General features: G+C 37.7%; 1 protein-coding gene and 1 pseudogene across 2 annotated transcripts in view; both read left to right on the plus strand.

Moving 5' to 3' along the window:
- IL1RAP (interleukin 1 receptor accessory protein) overlaps positions 1–5,267 on the plus strand; it is a gene marked incomplete at its 3' end in the record, with an annotated part of 125,445 nt that extends 120,178 nt beyond the window's left edge. Inside the window, exon 13 of the transcript XR_013998958.1 lies at positions 2,700–5,267. The remainder of the gene's footprint in view (positions 1–2,699) is intronic.
- A 2,865-nt stretch (positions 5,268–8,132) lies between these two features.
- Positions 8,133–14,303, plus strand: LOC308557460 (tubulin beta chain-like; annotated as a pseudogene). Its single transcript has 4 exons — positions 8,133–8,156; positions 9,056–9,344; positions 9,918–10,278; positions 14,290–14,303. The product of its transcript is annotated as a tubulin beta chain-like (transcript).
- Positions 14,304–22,047: the final 7,744 nt, after the last annotated feature.

Below are 22,047 nucleotides of genomic sequence, written 5' to 3' on the forward strand. Positions count from 1 at the left end.
TAGAGCAGAGGTGAGGAACGTCCAGCACGTGGGCCATATAGGGCCCACGAACTCAGTTGGTGTGGCCCTGATTTCCACCAGGCAACCACCAGGCAGGACTCGAAATTCAACAAACCTAGGAGTGGGGTTTTTTTATAGCTAATTTTTAAGTTGATAATTTTGTATGGCCCGTGAATGATGTTATAAATATCCAAATGGCCCTTGGCAGAAGAAAGGTTTCCCACCCCTGCTAGAGCTTTCCTGTCTAGTGGGTCTGCTGTAAGAAAATTAGAAGCACAATCTACTCCACCTGAACAGAAACAGAATAAAGAGTTAAAACTATATCAGACATGAGCAGTCAATATATTAGTCTAGGCTGCTAGCGACTTGTGGACCAGTGAGTGTCAGCCTCTCCCAGGCTCTTATAGTAAATGAGGGGAAGAAAATGAAACCAGAAATTTTATCCCACGGCTTCTCTTGGAGAGAAAAGCAGATCCCTTCTGTGTTGAAACAAGAAACCATTAGGTCCTTTTCCTGTTAAAACAAAAAGATGAAATAACAAGGCCCTTCAGAGTAAATGTGACTGATCATGGAACTTCTAAGGAGAAATGACAGGCCGCCCTACCTAAATACCCAGCGGGAACTGATTGAAGCACAACCCCTGTTTTATGTTGTATTCCTCCTTGAACTGATGATTCCATCTTTGATGTATGTTCAAGGCTCCTCATTCGGAAGGCAGCGGTTCCTCTCCAAATCTGTTAATAGTGGTAGAGAAAGTCCCTTCGTATCCTAAGAAGGTACAGAATGCTTTTATCCGTTATCAATCTTATTCCTGAATTACTTTTTAGTGAGGAAAAATAAATGAAAAGACTATTGGCAGAGGTATGAAAATAAAAAGTGAGCTCTTATTGTGAACAAGTAGTAAGATAATTGTGGCGTTCTCAGTATAAGCGCAGTGTAAGCAGTATAAAGTCATACTTTTTGGCATTAACTACACAGGGATCAGAAAGATAATAGACCACACTTTTATTGCATAAAGAAAGGCTAGGAGGTTAATGTTATTAGTCCCTAACCCGACATTCTACAATTGAGTGGACTATTCAGTGCCATATATTTAAGTGAGGCAAATGGTAATAAGAAATAAAATTTCCTCATGGGTCATTTATATTCATAATTGAAATAGGATTGTAAGTTAAATGGATATTATTTACATAGAAATATTACCTATTTAGGAGCACGAATTTTAAGTCAAGTAGTGATGAACGTGAGTTCTGCTTCTCTCCTGTTTGGGCGTGGGCTATCTGGTCCTCAATCTCCTGCTAGCTAAAATGAAGATAGTATTGTTAACCTTACTGGGTTTTGTGGGCATTAAAAAATACAATGCATGTAAGCATTTAGCACAGAACCTGGCATATTGAAATTGTTAACCAGGACTATACCCACAGTGAAATCACTTTCATAACTGCATAAACTTACTTCTGTACAATAATTTATGGCTTAGAAATTGATTTTATATACATCGCTATGGTTTTTTTACTCAAAATGCACAAAAGCATTACAGAACAGGAACTTATTATCGAAGTTAAGTGACTTTTCTAATGGCAGCCAATTAGTGGTACGGTTGGGCCTTTAATCTAGGAATATTATGCCTCATCCAGTCCCAATTCTAGAATTATCTCTGTAAGATTCAAGTGGAAGTATTTCTATTATAGGACCACCTACTGAGAACTACTTAATCTGAACTATTACACATTCAAATCAAAATGGCAATTACCGTAAACCCACACACAAAATGTCATATCAGTTGTATGATGTGTCATCTGGCCCTGTCATATTAGGATTTTATATAATTCAATTTTTTAAAATATTATAATGTTTGTTTAAGAAATTTAAAAGTAGACTCATTTTTTGTGTCTTGTGGGTTCTGTGGTCATGCCATAAAACTTTTAACCCAAAATAAATAATTTGTATTTGTCTCAAGGGAAAATAAAAATATGTTCACCATTTGCCTTGAAAACCAAATTTAATTTTTCAACATCTGTGATTTATACCATGGATTTCAGTTATCTCCTCTTATAACTAGTAAAATATCTAGTAATAATATAGCCACTTCCAGTGTGAAGAGTTGAAGAAGTTGATAAAACTAATGTTCCTGAACTAATGGTCGTGCAAAAGTCATGAATAATAAATTGAACTAATCACAGAAATATGCACAGAAGGACAAACCCTTTGGCAATGGTCTCAAACTTTTGTGTGTCTAAGAATCATTTAGGGGCATCTTAAAATGAAGTTCCCATGTCAAGCCCCTCCCCCTAAGGGGCTGATTTATTAGGTACTGAGGTTGTCTAGGAGTGTGCCTTTTAATATAATGTCCTTGATAAGTTAGATAAGGTAGTCCATGAATCAAACTACTACCTCTCAGAAGTCTTTCAAACTCTTCCCCATTTGTTTCTATTATTATTCACATTATAAGAGGAGAAAGGCCTTATTAGAGTCTGGTCCAAGGCTTCTTGAAGTGTATTCCCTTATGCATCACATCAGATCCATTTTGGGTTTACACCAAAATGCATATTTATTGACCCCAGGAAAGTTTAACTACGTGAGAATCTAGAGTGGCATAGATTTGCATTAGAAATGAACTTCCCAGGTGATTCTGATGCACAAAAAGTTTAAGAACCATTAATTTTTATTTCTCTTTAACTCCTCTTTTACCCTTGTAGGCTCTGATTTTCTCCAGCCAAGGAGGACTACGAATCATCCTTTTAACAAGGTGTTTACAGGCAATAGATGAAAATGCAGGGCATGTTTAGCCCTTGGAGTTGCCTCGGCACAAGGAGACAGTTGAATAGAAGAGTGGTTACTAGAGTGTATTTTTAATATATAAAACATCGAGCACTGACATCTGGAATCTGGTAGAATTATAATCATCATATGGTATTAATCAGAATCAGATACACTATCTTGTACTAACAAAGAACCCCAATATTTCGGTAGCTTCATATAACAAGCCTTCTTTCTTGTTTATGCTACATGTCCAGCACAGGGGCTTGCTTTTTTGTAGCTTCGCCAGCTGAGATGTGTGGCTTCCTGCTATTCTTATGCTTCAGCCTAAATATTACACTTCTTACTCTCATTGCAACCAATTCATTGTCCAAAACTATCTATGACTACTAAACTAGTCAAAGAGAATGCTGGAAAATGCAATCTTCCTATGCTGTTAGGAAGAGAAGAGTGAAATAGAACTTGGTATATACAGCATTGTCTTTTCTAAGAATGAAATATCGAGGTTGCCTGAAGAGGCAAGAGACACTCAAACAGAGCTATGTCACATACTTTGATGATAAAAGAATAGAAGGACTTTGCTGCCAGTAATCCATCTAAGTTTGTCAAAGTATCAAGTTAGGTACTTGTGGGGGAAAAAATAAAAGAGTGTACAGAAAATAGTAAACTTTGTATATAAATGTTCCCCAAAGAAAAGTTGTTGCAGGAATGCATAATAATAATTACAGTTTCTGGTTAAGAGGAAGCATTCTTAAAAATTAGAAAGTTTCTATATTTGGTTCATTTCCATGCGGTGGCTTTAGTTAGTTCTCTAAGAAAGTGATGCTCAAACTACCTGCCAATGAACCATTTCATTTTTGAGCCTCCAGGGAGCCTCAGAAGAATTGCAGACATTTAGAACACAGCAGAGCATGTAACACAGTCATTAGAAAGTATCACTTGATCCATTTATCTGAAGAGCTAACCAGGAAATCCAAACTGAACGTGCTGCAAGTCAGATGAAGAATGGGACGAGAGCTGCGTGGGTGTTACGAAGTCGCTGCTATCTGTGCATCTGCTCTCTTTATTATTTGAATTCTATGTTTGTATTAAAGAATTGGATTTTTATATGACTTATTTAATGTTATGCAGTGTCATTTGATCTGAGGAAAAACTCTCTTTGGGTTGGTGAAGATTGGTGCTTAAGGAACCATGATCTATGTTAATAAGTTATAATGTTGAACAAAGAAAAAAAGTTATTTCCTAAGGTAGCAAGGGAATAATTGACATGCTCAAATTCTTTAGAGAATAATTTACAAAGTTGTTCTCTTGGACAACTCAAAATACCTAAAATTATTTAAATGAAAAGACGGGCCCTTTGAAATGGGCTAATGAGAAAAAAGCAGAAAGATTCCAAATAAACTGACTTCAGAGAGTGAGCTGCTTTTATTCTGCTCTAGGTAATGAAAATTTCAATACTCCATTGCTTTATTGGAAGAGAAAACAAACGAAACAAAATAAAATATGATACATAATTATTTATTTTTCATTTAACACACAAAGCCACTCATAACAACTTATTAATTTTCTATTGCCTAAAGCTGGGCCACATACTCGCAATTAATTTTTAATTTCATTCCAGGTTTTGAAACACCTTTCCCAGGTTGTTCTTAACCAGAATGGGAAATCATCTGTTAACATATTGCACATATTTGGGACACACTCCAGACCACAGGCTCTCCCTAAAGGAATCAGATGCATATCCTTGTAAAGTGTAACTGCCTTAAGTACCCTTATAGTATTTACAAATGCTTCAATGAAAAATCAAAGATGACACTGTAAATTTGGAAGGAAAAAGTGGAAACAAATTCTGATATTCTAGACAATATTTTTTCTATAAAGTGCAAAACTTAAAAGTCATTGTCAAATACTGTAATTTGAGTTCTTTATTTTTACATCTTATTATGAAATTAATGTATGATAAACACAAAATGCAGATAATAAAATTATAAAAATAATCAATGCAGTTACTCAGTTGGATAGCCAGAGGAGATGAGAACCCTAGTATTTATTACATCCATGGTTTCAGTCATCTCAAATAAAACAAAGTGTTAAAGGTATAACAACTTGGCTCTAGGCAAAAACAATTAGATGCCTTCTAAGAAGAAAAAAGGGAGACTAAGCCCCATTCACTCATTTACAAACCTCAATAAAGTAAAAGAGAAATACGTAAAAGTTCTCAAATATTAGGCTGTACAGCTAAAATGTGGAGGGGGTGCCAGGGTGTGGGAAATAAAGCTGTATGGTCATTTCTGATATAACAGTTCTTTATATAGTGCGAGACTATTAAATTGGAGTCAGAAGACCTGAATTGGAGTCCCAGTTCTTTTATTTACTGTGTAAATTTCAATCAGACATTTTTGCTCTCAAGTTCTCAATTTCTTCATCTATAAAATGGGAATAATATACCTACCTCATTGGACTGTTTTAAGGGTAAAATTATATAATAAATGTGAAACTCTAAAATCTAAATTACGTGCTTGGTAGTGGTATCATTAATATTACTATTATTTTATAAAAGAAAACTAAGAGGGGGGGGGATAAGTTCCAAGAGAAATTCCTTAACCTGCTGGTAATTTCCAGAGAATATGGTCTAACTGCAATTTTTATATCCTAAAAATAAGGAAATAGACAATACAATTTCATATGACTCCAAAGGCTAAAGATTACCAAAACAACAACAACAACAAAACCCCCTGAAAGAGTCTCTGAAGGAGTAAAAAGTAGAGAAATAACTATGAGACTTAGCTGGGTAGTTCTGCCTTAGATTACTCATGGGCTTGCTATCAAATTGCTGGCCAGGGCTGCAGTCATCTGAAGGCTTGACGGGGCCTATTGGATTCACTTCCAAGTGCAGGCACTACGAGATTGGTAGGAACACTCAGTCCCTTGTCATATAGACCCCCCATAGGGCTGCTTGAGTATCCTCACAGTACATTAGCAGGCTTTTGCCAGAGCAAAAGATCCCAGGGACAGAGAGAGAGAGACAGAGAGAGACAGAGAGACAGAGCAAAGTGGAAGCCTCCATGACCTTTATGGCTTAATGACTAGTCTCCAAAGTGACATTTCATGACATGTGTAGTATTCTACTGGTTAGAAATGTGTCCCTGGGTCCAGCCCAAACTCAAGAGAAGGGAGTTCAGCTCTACCTCTTGAATGGAGGAGTGTCAGATAATTTGAGAAGGTATTTTAAAGCCAGCGCTGTAACAGAGACAACCATTTACAGTAGGCCCTCCATATCCGAAGGTTCTTCACCTGCAGATCCAATCAACTGTGCTAGAAAATATTCAGAGGAAAAAATGTTATGTTGATGATGTGTACTGTGTAGTTAGGCCTATGATGGTTATGTCTGTACTGAACTTGGACAGACTTTCTGTCTTGTAATTATTACATAAAGAAATACAGTATAACAACTATTTATACAGCATTTACATTTATTAGATATTATGAGGAATCTAGAAATGATTTAAAGTATATGGGAAGATGTGTGTAGGTTATATGCAAGTACTATGCCATTTTATATAAGGGTCTTGGGCATCTGTGGATTTCATTCCACAGGGGTTCTGGAACCAATCTCCCTCAGATATAGAGGGACAACTGTAGTTTTCAGTTGAATAAATTGGGGTCCAGTAAAGGAAAGTGACTGCTGCTTAACCTTCCTAACTTCGTCTCTAACCTGGTAAACCAACGTGCTCTAGTGACACCCCAACTCAAACAAGAGCCAACTGTCTTATTCTTGCTAGGACATGTCTTCTTCCTGGTGAAAGGTTATAGAATTGGAAAGAATTACGTCATCTACAGCCCTGGTATCTCTGTCTCTCTGCTTCTCTTTTTACTCCCTCCCCCCTCCTCCCCTCGTTCTGTCATACTGGGCAAAGAGGCAAACAGACTCCGAAAACTGTAGCTGGATTATACAAATGGAGCTGGATAGCCACATTCCTGGTCTGGGGTTTGAGTACTGAAATAGAACTTTTATTCTATTCTAGGCAAAGAGATTGGAAGTGACTGTTTATTCCAAAAAGTAGCCACTGTGAGAGGAAGTATGAGCAGGTAACTTTTCCCTAGAGCCACCAGGTTTTTGTCTTAGCTCTGAACTGCCATGGTTATCTATTAAGCATCAACTCATTTCTCCTCTGCTTCTCAGACTTCTGAGCCCTCAAAATGGATGGAGTTGAACTAGAAATTCTATAGGATGTTTTAATTCTACTCATCTTTGATTCACTGAGTAATGCTTAAATAACCTCTGTCCCTCCTCACATGTACACACCAACATCCAGGTGCTAGTGACATAGGAAGAACATTTAAAAGGTGCAATACTTGTACCCAAGGAATCATAAACAATGCTTTTGTCTGGTTAGACTTCACTATTTTGTAAACTAGATTGAAAAAGAATGTCACCTTTTATCTTAACAGTTGTATGCCCTTATCTTTTACCCATACAAACCCCAAGCAACCTTTCTATTGTGATATATTCCCATATATTTCATAATGCCAAATAAATAAATAAGTAAATGTAGCCTGTATAAATAGCAAAATCTCTGCAGTTAAGATATTTGAGTTCTAATCTAAACTATAATTCTTTTGTCATAAGGCCTTCAGTAAAGCACTAATTATGCCATAGTTTCCCCATCAATACAATTTAAGAATCACTCTGTGCCTTCCTTACATTCTTGGAGTTGATGTAATAATAACAAAACAAGACTTTACTGTGTTTTTCTAGATATAACCCATGATTTCTTCCAAGTAGTCCAAAGTCAGATGACTAGGAAATTTGATCCTTCATAACTGCTTAAGACGCTAGTGGAATTGCACAAAATAAAAACAAATCTCAGAGATCTCTCCTCCCACTCATCCTGAGTCAACTGCTTGCCAACTGTTGTTGATCCTACTTCCAAAAAAGTCTTTCAAAATCCTTCTCTACTTTTCTCCTTAAAAATTCTAAGAATTTAAGCTACATAAACAATGAACACATTTTCTGAACATGCCATGTACTTGTATGCCCTATATGCCTTTGCTAACGTTACTTTTGCTTGGAATGCCCAGTCTTCACCCCCTCCAACTAACAGCTCTTTCAGTGATTCACTTTCAGCTCAAATGTTTTCAAGCCTATGGAACTTTCCCAGGCAGAGTTGGATATTCCTTCCTATGTACTTGTATTTGTCACAATATTTCTGTTATTTTAATTATAAATTTCTATAGATCTCTTATACCTGATATTCTGTAAGCTTCCATAGACAGATAACTATATACTGAATATCTAATTTGAGCACTTGGCACTATGGCTAGCACATAACAGTTTTTTCATTAATGTTCCCTTAAATAAATTAATGATCATGACCACTGTTACTGTGAACAAAGTAACAGAGCCTTGCTTCTTTCTTTCTTCCATCTCCCCTCCATTATAGATGCAATAATTTTTAAAGCATCATTTTAAACTTGCTCAACACTGTAGAAGATGAATTCCAATATTAAATCCTGGGACTCCTGACACCATGTCCAGCACCACTAAATTTAGCCCTTGGCATTGCTTGAGGACAGATGATCCATGACTAAGTAGGGGTGGAAAGAGCCCCAGCTGTGCCATGCCTGGCCTGGTCACCACACTCACATTAAGCCCTCCCACCCCTGCTCCACTCTATCTGCAATAACAGCTGATACTGGAATCAGAGTCTTTCCCATGGGCAGATGTTCTGTTTGTGAGCTTGCTATTAAATAGATGTAAAATGACAGTGATAAACATTCTCTACCTATAGTGTACCACAGAGTATTTCTGGCTAATGAATTCAGGCAGAAAAAAAGTAAGCCTGTTTATTGTTTTAAAATCCAGATGATATTGGAAAAATAAAATAAAGCACTGTGTTGATTCAGGGTCAGTTGGTAATTAAGAGATCAGTTCTTTCATTTCAGCATTATTTACAATAGCCAAGATTTGGAAGCAGCCCAAGTGTCCATCATTGAATAAGTGGATAAAACAGCTGTGGTACATTTACACAATGGAATACTACTCAGCTGTAAAAAAAGAATAAAATTTTACCCTTTACCACAGCATGGATGGACCTAGAGAGCATTATGCTAAGTGAAATAAGTCTGTCAGAGAAAGACAAGTACCATATGACTTTATTAATATGTGGAATCTAATGAACAAACTCAACTAACAAGCAAAATAGAGACAGACTCATAGGAAGAAAGCAGACTGACACTTCTGGGGGTGGGTTGTGGGCTCATTTGAACCAAGAGGGAAAACTTGCTTGTTCAGCCTGGCCAGTGTGGCAACCAGATTGGTGCCAATTCTGGGAGCTGATCAATGATGAACATGGCATGGATCCCACTGGCATCTACTGGGGGACAGCAACCTGCAGCTGGATCCCATCTCCACATATTACAATGAAGCCAGAGGGGGGAAATGTAGATCTAGAACCCAGGACCATAGACTCTGGATATTTAGATCCGAAAACTTTGTTTTTGGTCAGTCTGGGGCAGGAAACAATGGGGTCAAGGGCCACTACATGGAGGGGGCTGAGCTGGTTGACTCAGCCCTAGACATGGTGTAGAAGGAGGCTGTCTACAGGGCTTCTAGCTGACCCACGCACTGGGTGGGGGCACAGGCTCTGGAATGAGCATCTTTATCATCAGCAAGATCTGTGAAAAGTATCTTGACCACATCATGAACACCTTCAGTGTGGTACTTCTACCCAAAGTGTCTGACAGTGTGGTTGAGCCCAGCAACACCACCCTCCATCAGTTGGTAGAGAATTCTGATGAGACCCATTGCATTGACAATGAAGCCCTTTAAGACATCTGCTTCCATACCTTCAAGCTGACCAGGCCAATCTATGGGGAACTGAACCATCTCCTCTTAGCTACCATGAGTGGTGCCTTCACTTCCCTGGCTAGATCAATGCCAACCTCTGCAATTTGCTAGTCAACATGGTGCCCTTCCACACCTCCACTTTTTCATACCTGGCTTTCCTCCTCTAACCATCCATGGAAGCCAACAGTGCCCAGCCCTCACTGAAACCGAACTCATCCAGCAGGTATTTGATGCCAAGAAGATAATGGCTGCCTGTGACTCCACCATGGCCTGTACCTCACTGTGACTGCTGTCTTCTAGTGGGCAGATGTCTGTGAAGGAGGAAGACAACCAGATGCTCAAGGTACAAAACAAGAATGGCAGCTACTTTGAGGAATGGATCCCCACCAGCGTCAAGACAGCTGTCTGTGACATCTTGCCTCCTTGCCTGAAGATAGCAGTCACCTTCATCAGCAGCAGCACAGTCATCCAGGTGCTGTTCAAGGCCATCTCAGAGCAGTTCACTGCCATGTTACACCAGAAGGCCTTCCTCCGCTGGTACATGGATGAGGGCATGGGGGAGATGGAGTTCAAAGAGGCTGAGAGCAACATGAATGACCTCATCTCCAAGTACCAGCAGTACCAGATGGCAGAAAAGGAAGATTTCCATGAGGAGGCCAAAGAAGAGGGTGAAGGCCAACCCCATCACTCAGGCTCCTCTGTTTCCTCAGCCTTTTTCTTCAACTGCCCCTTTCCTCTCCCTCAGAATTTGCATCTTCTGCCTCTCTTTTTTTATTTTAGTAGTGTTCTAGAACAGTGCTTGGCACTTAATAGGCACTCAATAAATATTCGTTGTTTGTTGAATGTCTCCTCTCTCTTTCCATTCTGGGAAATCTTTATTTCTGCCATTCTGGGTAAACTTGTATTTCCTTCTGGTGCCCATTCCTCCGATCTTTCCAGTTAATATTTGTTTCTTGGTTTTCTTTCTTTTTAAAAAAATGTATCTTTATTGATTTCAGAGAGAGGAAGAGAGAAAGAGAGAGAGAGAAACATCAGTGATGAGAGAGTTGTCATTGATCGACTGCCTCCTGCACGCCCCGGACCAGGGATGGAGCCCACAGCCCAGGCATGTGCCCTGATGGGAATTGAACCATGGTCTCCTGAGTCCTAGGCCAACGCTCAACCACTGAGCCACGCCTGGCTGGAGCCTGTTGGTTTTCAAGATACGTTTCCAAGAAGCTGGATCTCATCCAGATCCTATTTAGGGCTGTGTGCTGACAACACCATCCTAAGCCCATGTGGAAGCCAAGGGGGAAGGGAACCAGGCTAACTCTAGCAGGTAGAAGTCCCTACAAGGAACCATGGGGTTTCCCATTCTAGAGCAGTTTTTGAGAGTGGGATTCAGGCTGTTGAAGTCCTAGTTTCCAAGTATTTTCCCCTGCTCCTCCCTCAGCTTTGGGTGAAGTGTTAACAGTATTATCTCGATTTTCAGTCTCTCTCCAAGCTCTTTCCTGAGCTGTTTCCTTTGCTGGGTCTGCCCCACTCTATCAAGTGGGATCCTTTCCTTTTCCACTTTACCTCCCTCTCACATTGAATCCCTTCCTTTCTCTGAATGGGGAATGGGGTAAAGGGGGAAGAGAAATACCAGCCTTGGTCCCTAAGCCTCCAGAAAGGCCCTCTTCATCTCCACCTTTCCTTACCAAAAAAGAAAAATCAGTCCATATGTGTATGAAAAGGTATGTACTGCCACCTAAATGTTGGAGTCATTTCTTGGAGGAGAGGGGACAGGACACCTTCATCTTTTGACAACATCTCATCTCTTCTTTTGCTATTGCTCCCCTCCCCCCCCCCACTGTTGGTTTTGTCTTATCCTACACTTCAAATTTCTGTTTTGTGTTGAACTTGCTGCTTTTTTCATATTGAAAAAAATGACTTTGACCTAAGAGCTAAAAATATGTGGGAATTTAAAAAAGAGAGAGAGAGAGATCAGTTTTTTCAAATGCCTTGAATAATATAGTTTTCCCTCTATGGGTCAATAAAAGTCTTACAAGGCAATACGTCTTACAGCCCTCCTCTCCATGCTATCACCACTGCTGTGGCTCAGGACTCATTACCTTTCATAACAGCTTTTGAGTTTCCCTCAATGACTACATTCTCCCCTCTCCAAACTCTTGTGTACACCATCACTAAATCAGTCTTTCTCAGAGACTCTGTGTCATTGCAATTCCTACAAGATAAAACTTGTTTTGGTTTGTTTTACCCTGAATTTGGGGCACTCTATTTTCTGGCCTGACCCTAATTTCAGCAATTTAAATTTTTCTGCTTCCATGTATGCATTCAAAATTCCAATTTAACTCAGACTTACTGTTTCTTGGACATTCTACCACTGTTGTGACCTCGTTCAAGGTGTTACTGTTGGGGAAAGCCCTTCTATTTATCTCACATGTCCACTCTCAAGGTTTAGTTAAAATACCATTTTTCTGATAATACCAGCAGAAAATATTTTCTTTCCTATTAAATTTCTCATAACATTTCTCTTGTTCTTCCATTCCTTCACTCATTCAACAATATTAATTAATCATCTACTCTGTGCCCAGTATTATTGTAAAAACTCAAAACACATCAATAAGCAAGACCGACCAAATTCCTTTTTTTTCTAGAGCTTACATTCTAGTGGCAGGAGACAGAAAATAAAGAAATAAGTAAAATACAAAGCATGTCATATGGTGATAAGTTCTACACCTTTAGCTAAAACAGAAACATGGGATAAGGAGGGTTGGGAGGAGATTTTCTATTTTAAATAGTGTTCATAGAAAGCTCCAAGAAGAAGATGGCTTTTGAGTAAAAACCTAAACAAAAAGGCAGAGGAGTGAACAGACTTCATAGCAAAGCATAAAGTGTGAGGAGCATGTGGGTGAATCGGAAATTAAGTCAGAGGCACTGAAGTGAGGTAACCATGATGTATGTCCTTGTAGACCACTGTGAGAACTTTTTTGCTTTTTCCAAGTGAAATGGGAAATGTATCATCCATAGTCCCAGCAGGAAACAGGTTGGGAAAATTAAGTCTAGTTTAATACATTTTCTATGTAGAGATGTTTACACAAGGTTCACGAAACCTAAAATGAAACAGTATAGTACTCAGCATGAGTAACAACAGCATTACTACCCTGTCCCTGAAGTGACAAGGGGAAGGAGTGGTTAGAAACACCCAACACTTCGTTGACCATATGAAAGCAGGAGGAGGACCTAGACCTCATTTTCTTTCTGCCAACCAATCTCTCACTGATGCTCTCATTGCTAGGTCCAATGGGAATTCAGAGATCAAGGAATCTTATCAATGCAATCCAGAAAATTCAGCCATTAGGGCATAAATCACAGTAGAAAAAGACGGAGAGGATCTAGGGAGCACGCAGGAGATATTCAGATCTGAGGTCTATCAGAGGGTTCTGAGCAGAGAAGTGACATGATATTTCTTATATTTTTAAGACACTTTGCCTGATTTGTGAAGCATCAAGTTTAAGGGAAGAAAATGCAGGTGAGAGGCTATTGCAGGAAACTAAGTGAGAGGTGGTGGAGATGTGAATCGGCACATTAGCAGCAGAGTGGTAAGATGGGGTTGCACTCTATGCATTTTTAAAAGGATTTTCTGACATATCAGATGAAGGATATAAAAGAATGGGAGGAGCTAAAGATAAATTCATAATTTTGGCCCAGGCAACTGGAAAATGGAGTAGCAGTTTTGATGAAGGGGAAAGAATTCAACTTTTTTAAAGTTAGCATACTTGTGTGTTTTTCATCACCCATATTTAGTTGCATACGGACAGACAGACAGGTAGAAAGAAAAAATTTAAAAATGCGGGACAAAAGAAGACGATTGCTGGAAGAATGACTTTGTGTGAATTGAATCCAGTGCATAGATGGAAAGGTTTCCTTAAATAGCACAGTCTTCACAGTAACAGGAATGGAGCTGGTAGGTGAGTAGATGTAAGGCTGGGAATTTGAGGACTTTCTGGTTCTCTTCTACTGCTTTCTAAATGAAAAAATAATCAAGCTAATCAATCTAGAGTGAGAATGGGAAAAGAGGGTTTGGGTATTGGATATTTGAAACAAAAGGGCTGGGTATGAAATAATGATCCAGGAAGAAAGTAAATGGTCCTGGGCAAAGTAGTATTATTTCTGGGGAGCAACGAGTCTACTTGAGGATGGTAATCATGAAATTGCTATGAAATTAGTCAGCATGGTTGTGTGTGTGTTTTCTACCACATTTGGCTATGTGTATGCAGGTGGTAAGTAGATGGAGAGATGGGTTTAACTAGGATGGGGGTTAAGAATGCCTCCAAAGACATGATCATGTGAAATGACAGTGGAATATAATCCACATAAGGAGTGAAATGATGACATGATGACTTTTAGGAATAGTGTAAAGTTGTAGGAGCAATAGACTGGAGGTCTTGGTGAGGTCAAAATATTGTTGAAAGAAGTGTACTAGGTCAAGTGGGCTCGATAGGTAGGAGATGACAGAGTGAGTGCTTGAAACTGAGATTATGAAGAAATTGAAATTATTTGGTCTCATAACATTAAAGGTAAGATAAATGAAGTGAGGAAGTGAGGTAGATTGAAGATAGGACAACTGGAGGGGAGGACATTGAGTGGTTAAAGTATTGGAATATACTTTATGTGTTGTTGTTTTTTTATTTTAGTTAACAAGAAGTAAGATACTATTGAGGGAGTGATAGTGAGCCAGATGTCGAAATAACAAAATGAAGGTGGAAGATCAGGAATTGGTATATGATTGCATTCAGGAGGCAATATGCGTGGTATACATGAAATTTAAAGCTGGAGGACTTTATAAAGGAGGGAAGGACAATGGTCCAGAAACAGGAACAAAGAGGAAGTACACTTTTTACTGCCAGACTGGTTTTATAAGGGGTATGGGAATAAAACAGACACTAGTTGAGGATAGAGGAGAAACAGTATCTTCAGGAGCAAATCAGTTTCATTAGAGTAAGAAGAGAAGGAAACTTGCAGAGAAGTGATAGAGAATATCAGAAATTCTGCTGAAGCCTGACCGTGAGTTCCAGAGGGCTTGGTGAAAGTGGTGCAGTGCTAGGAGAGGGGAAGGGAATGAGGTAGGTAATGGGCAGGAACAGAACTGCGTTTGCATGATGATGCAGGAGATGGAGGTGTTCTGGGGTCCTCGGGCTCAGGTGTCACCTATGATGATATTAGCCTGATGAATCCCGGAGGAAATACAGATGGGAGATTGCACATGGGATCCAGTTGAAGAAGAGGTTATAAAGATGCCTGTGAGAGGCAAAGCTTAATTTTGTTGGGATGACCAGAGAGTCACAGGTGTTTTGTGTTTACAACTGATGCAAACAGGGACAGATTATAATGGGATTTCTGCCCAGACTCTCTAGGACGAGAAAGGTGGTGAGGCTGAGAGCTGGCTTTAGAGAGATTCAGAGGTGTTGCCAGGAGCACAAACAATTCTGGGGCCCCCTCGACCCATATAGATGGAAGTGTGAGGGATAAGACCCAAGCTCTTTATTCCCTTCCATGTGCATAATAATTAGTTTGCATGTTTTATTGTGCCCTATTAGCAGTTCCTTGACAGCATAATTATTGTTGTTGCTTAGTTTCTCTATATTCTCCAAGGTCTCTCACACTTGGTAAGGCACCTTATAAGCCATTTTGAAGTAATGATCAAACTATTCTTAGTTACTATTTAATGTTAACTTTTCTATTCCACCCATTTGTGCACTATAATTATTAAATGTTTTATCCTTGAAATGCCTAGTGTCTCTAGTGCCCTGTCCCTGCCAGAAGTGATGTTGCGTGGAGGTGGTTGCTATGAGATTTAGCCACAACAACCCACACCCATTTCTCTGAACTATTATTCTCTTTAACTTTCCCTATGTCTGTCTGGACTTTTGCCTCCAATGCTGACTACTTTACTTCCTACAACTATTTGTTCACCTTATAAACATTTGTTCTTATTTGAGGTTCAATACAAATATCACATGCTTGACAAATATATGACCAAGACATCTTCTTTTACAACCACATAGCCATTCCCTCTTTTCACAGGAATAACATTCTGATTTTTTAGAGCACTTAGCTCTTTCCTTCTCTCAATCCTTGTTTTGTGTGTAGGATTAGATCCAGAAGAGGGGATGTGATATAATCAATCCCATACAACCAGTTTGAGTTTTTTCCTGGCCTCATTAATTATAAAAGGCATATGGTCCAAATCAGCCTGAAGACATTAAACTGGGAATACTACTAGGATTTCCAGAAAGGAAAATGATCTTTTGATGGGGTTACTGAGAGAATAGGAGTTGCTAAGGCCCTTTCTACTTTGTGGGAAGTGATCACCTAAATGAAGCCAACAGAGGGAAAAAAGAAGAGCCAAGAGATGAAGAGAGAATGATTCCTGAAGAGCTATTTTGAATCCCTGGATTGAGCAATATCTAAAGCATTTTCTATTGCTGGACTTTTCAGTCATGTGAACCAATAAATTTCTTTTGTTTCTCCTTAAGACAGCTGGAGTGGGTATCTTCCATTTATAAATAAAATAACCATAACTAACATAATCACTTTATATGATGGAGAATCAGAAGTCCTGTCCAAGCTCCTGAGAATTTTTGGACCTTCTAGGACCCATAACAGGAACAATGCATCTCTTAGACAGTGGTGAGAAAGACCTTGTCTAGGACTGTTCTCAGCTGTTATCTACTATTTATGCTTCCCATATGATGAATAACAGCAGTCAGGCCATCAGTGCAGAGATAATTAGCCAAAGATAATTAAGGGGAAATTTTTCTTCTTGTGAAAGCTACCAAAAGTCTACAATTAAAGGTTCATTCAATTATGACAGTTCCCATATTCAATACAAGTCACATAGTCTGAAGACAAAACCTGCCCTTGAGAGAAACAAAGAAAAGTTTTAAATCAAAATATTACAAAGGAAGTCTGCTTTTTATTACATTTTATCAAACTTCTTACCCTCAGGAAGAGATTTCAACATAGTTTATTCAGGAATTTCACATTTTAATTCAGAGCTATTAATCAATTAATTAATCAGTTATTGTTAACTCAGCAACAATCCAGGACAGAACAGAGAAATGTTACAGAGAAAAGGCCCAGAAAACTTCTTCAATTTTGAAATTATTAATTACTTTTCAATTTTGAAAAGTAGATTAAAGGCATACTATGTTAGTTTTGTGAAACACATTTAAAAACACACACACAACTTTATTAAATTTATTGGGGTGATGTTGGTTAATAAAATTGTACAGGTTTCAAGTATACAATTCTATAAAACATCATCTGTATACTGTATTGTGTGTTCACCACCCAAAGTCAAGTCTCCTTCCATCATTAGTTACCCCCCCTTACCCTTTTCTCCCTCCACCCACCCCTTTCCTTCTTGTAATGACCATACTCTTCTCTGTGTTTGAGGTGTGTGTTTTTTCCTTAATCCCTTCACTTTTTCCATCCAACTTCCCTCCTCTCTGACAGTTGTCAGTTTGTTTTCTGTATCTATGAATGTTTTTTCTACTTTGTTTATTTGTTTGTTTTGTTCATTAGATTTTAGATATAAGTTAAATCATATGGTATTTGTCTTTCTCTGACTGGCTTATTTCACTTAGCATAGTACTCTCCAGGTCCATCCATGCTGTCACAAGAGGTAAGTTTCCCTTCTTTTTATGGCGAGTAGTATTCTATTGTGTAAATGTACCACAGCTTTTTTAATCCACTCATCTACTGATGGGCACTTGGGCCACTTCCAACATATTATTTTTTGGAGTTAAAAGAGAGAAAGTAAAAATAGCATGAACTTTTCCTCTGGAGTATAGTATAATTATAATCAACAGTGTGTCCATAACATAGTTCACTGTTCTGCTACACACACTTCCATCTGAAAAATCCTAGGCTAGGTATCTACATTGAAAATCATTCAGGGAATTATGTTAATGGAATGAAACAGGTCACAGTGATTGGCCATAAAGTGCAATTAAACACAGACAGCAGCCACCACTTGAAGCACATTTCTGATGGCTTACAATGATAAAACTGTGTGAAAAAAACCATAGCTGTGTACTTTATAAATAGTTATATTTGTGGAGTATTTTTCTTTAAAAGAGTAAAATATTTTCTTCAACTATATAGTTCTTTTTAATCTCTCTGACCTTGGAATTTGCTATAAAGTGCTATGTTGGGAAGCAGCAGAGACCTAGGTAGGGGGAGAGGGAAATGAAGGGTAGTAAGTTCTACCTATTCTCACTCACCAACATGATGCCATTCAGTCATCTTCAGGACAATAAGAGGCTGGTATAATTACTCCCATTTCAAAAATTAGATAACCAAGATTCAGAAAACAATTGACTTGCTCAAGATTAAACAGCTCTCAAGTGGCAGAACTAGTATTCTGAAACCAGGGAAATCTGGCTCCAAATACTAAGCTCTCTTCACAAATCAGTCTGCCTCCTAACATTTCAAATCAACATGACTCTCAAATGACTGATTATATTTTTGGCACCACTGGTATAGTTTAATAATAAAATACAATCAAGAATGGTTTTATGATTAATAAGCTTTATTATTTTGTCATTAAAAATCACAGATTATAATGACAATACATAAAAAGCCTTGTGAATCAAAATATGACTGTCTGTTATGTTCTGACAATAGAAACAGCAGTAAATCAAATTCATATAACATTTTATAGTTTCAAAATATTTCCACATGCTCTTTTTGTGACTCCATTCTTATAACAACCTGTGATACAGGGTGAGCCAATTTTACTCTCACTTTTTGAAAGTTGAGGAAATTGAGGAACAGAGAAGCATTTGCTCAAATCAAATGAACAAAGAGCCTATATGAAAACATAGGTCATTCGTTCATTAATGTATTTATTCTTTCAAAAAATAATTTTGTATATCTATTATGCGAAACTAACTTTTATTTCCTAAGTGATATACAATCTATTTTTTTATTTCATCACTTTGAAACTTATATTACAGAGTATGTTAAATATGCTAATAACAGTGGCTACCAGGCCTAACATCTTTTCAAGCCCCAGTCAACTGCCTTTACTAACAGAAGCTGACTTAAGTTGTTCTTTGAATGAGCTCACTAATTTAGACTGGCCCAAGAGCAGAAAATCCATAAACTGGCTGCTAACATATGATGTGGTCTAGCATAAAATATCTGCTCACAGGGGCCATGGCTATTGAAGAGGTAGACAACCCAAAAGAGGCAGAGGCTGAGGGAATAAAAGAGCCAGACTTCTGGGCTAAAGAGTAGACTGAACAGAGCACAAGCTCTTGATCTTACTCTGAATACATAGTAATACTAGCTAATACATTTTAAACAAGTTAAAACCAGAGAGGCTCTAAAGCAAGAAAGGGAAACATCTAGATGCCCAAAATGAAAAATAATCGCAGATCCATAGCAATGAGCAAGAACTGAAGCCATGTTGTCTGTGGGAGAGTAAGGATATATGCGTTAGTGGCTTGCATTTTTAATGCTACACACAAAAATCGGTCAAGACTTCAGTCCCTAAATATAGTGAGGACTGTAGCTGGATTCTTAGTATAAATCAGAAGCCAAATAAGTGCTGTTCTGTGTATATGTAAATCCTAAAATCTTTAAAATTTCTGTCCACTGAGTACTGTCTCCTGAGGCAACAGGCCTGAACCGAGTCACCAATAAGAGTGAAATCTTAGTCCTATTTTATGTACAGCCCAAATTTATACCATCTGAACTATTTGAAAGAATCCCAAGTAGAAAAACTGATATAAAAATTGAAACCAACTTATCCATAGGGCCTAGGCAGATGCAACTATAAAACTGCCTGATGGAGGAACTTCCAGTACACAGAAAGTGTACAAGACTGTCTAGGAAGTTGACCACTGAAGACATTCTTACAGACATGAAAAGTATAAAGACAGACAATATACTTACACATGGGAAATATATATGTATGGGATCACAGGAAAGAAAAAAATAAGAAACTTTAAAATTAGTGTGGTTATGTGTTTAACATGCTCAAAGTGATCAAAAGAAAAAAAATCAAACATATAAAAGAAAAAGAACAGAAGTTTATGATACAAAAATGAGTAGTTTTGACTGTCAGCGAACTTATTATCATTAAAAAATGAGGCTAGCTGACTTTGGGAATACTGTTATTAAAGTGCTGAGGGAAAAAAAAATGTCATCCTAAAATTATATACCCAGCTAAACCATGATTCAAATCTGTGGGTGAAATAAAGACATTTTAAAAAAAATTCAATGCTAGTGAAAACACTCTCCATGAAATTTATAAATAGAAGATATACTTTGGCAGGAAAAAAACGTAAACACAGAAGGAGGAGTATATAAGAAGCAAATATGACCAAATAATTAAATATATTCCTAAATAAACATAAATATTAAATGTAAATTTTAAAATAACAATTATTTTGCATGCATATGTAAAAATATGAGGTGGAATTAAAAGTAATAAATAATAAGATGGAAGACTGGAGAGAAGTGTTAAAGTGGTTGTTAAAGTAGACACATCTTGTTTAAGAGAAAGGTAGAAATATTAAGTTTTATGTTTTAGAAAAATTAAACTTAAAATTTTAGGTATGTTAAGATATAATACAAGCCACTAAAAGAATTTAAGTATATAACTTTTAAAATAGTAAATTGATACAGATGGAAATATCAATAGTACAGATAAAAAGATAATTCTATCAGCCCAATAGAAAGCAGCAAAGGGAGGGAGCAAAAGAGCATGATAAAGAGATCACACAAATTAAGATGATAAAAATAAGTTCAAATATATTAGCAACTGATAAAATATAATTTCTTCACAAATTTTACGAAATATATACAAATTATGTATATAGACACAGAAAAATGCCTGTATTATAAAGATGCATATATATATACCCTAGTCCCACAAATATTAAATGGAAACAAACAACTCTTCAGCTTTAAATTGCGTGCCGTTTTAAGTAGCAGTGTGATGAAATCTCACTGGTCTGCCCTGTCCTGTGCAGTGGGTTTCGTTCCTTTTCCAGCGCCTCCAGGCTTATGGGCCTCCAGGCTGTCAGTCACCAGTAGCCCCTTTGTCAGCAGGAGGCCTTTGGTATTGCAGTGCTTGTGTTCAAGTCACCTCTAGTTTCCTTACTAATGGCCCAAGAACCCAAGCACAGTGCTGTTGGTGATTCAGATGTGTCTCAGGGATGTCAAGTGCTTCCTGCAGGTGAAAAGATGCAAGTTCTGGGCTTGAGAAAAAAAGCCTGCTGGGGTTGCTAAAATCTAAGGTAAGAATGAAACTTCTGTCTGAAATTGTGAAGGAAAATTTTGTGAACAAGGGTGAGGAGAGCACAGTAAGATACTTTTAGAGAGGAAGACCACATCTCCATAACTTTTACAGTCCAGGACATTGTTATAATTGTTACATTTTATTATGAGTTTTTGGTATTAATCTCATCCTGTGCCTAATTTGTGGAGTAAATTTTATCATAGGTGTCTATGTATCAGGGGAAATCATAGCATATACATGGTTAGGGACTATTATCTATGGTTTCAGGTATCCACTGGGGGGCTGTCTTAGAATATATCCCACTCAAAAAGGGGGGACTACTGTATATACATGAGTAAAAACATAGAAAGGGTGCCCTCTAAATTCATATTAGTGGGTGATCCTGGACAGGATGAAGAGAAATGGGACTGAGACTGAGTAAAAGAGGTTCAACTTTATCTAGAGTGTTTTGTTTCTTTTAAGAAAAAAGAAGAGATTTGAAGCAAATATAACGATGTTATCAGCTGTCAAGTCTGAGTGCTGACTACTTGGGTCTTTTAAATACCACGTTAGTGGTTTAATTTTTTTAATGTCTCTTTTTTTCACAAGAAGTAGTAAATGCATATTAGTAGTAGATTACTGAAGTGAAGGCCATGAGCTCCTGCTTCTTTTAATGTCAATAGGTAACTCCATACCTAGAGTTTCCAATAAACTGAGCAACAAATATTCCAAGTTCCTTTGCACACTTTCATCATTTACTGACACTTATGTCATTACAATAAATTCACTTTGCTTAAGAAGTCTTTATTGCTTTTTGTTTAAAAAACTTAACTGTACACATACACATTTAGGTCCAAGAAACCCTAATAGTAGATTTAAAAGAAATCAATATTGGCACAAATACATGATTTGATGTGATGTCATCTGATTTGATTCAATTCAATTATTTCACATACGTTCACTTAAGCAGGCACTAAACCAGATGTGGTGAACATTAAGATGTGTAAAGCATGAACCTGATCTTCAAGTAGCACATCGATTGGTTGAGTTGATAAATGAAGAAAAAAATAATTACAAGACAGAGTAACAGATACAAGAATAGAAGGTGTATGAGAAAGAGAATTAATTGCACTTGACCATGGTGAGAGGCTTATTC

This window comes from Miniopterus schreibersii (assembly GCF_964146895.1).
Source record: "Miniopterus schreibersii genome assembly, chromosome: 5".
Classification (NCBI taxonomy): domain Eukaryota; kingdom Metazoa; phylum Chordata; class Mammalia; order Chiroptera; family Miniopteridae; genus Miniopterus; species Miniopterus schreibersii.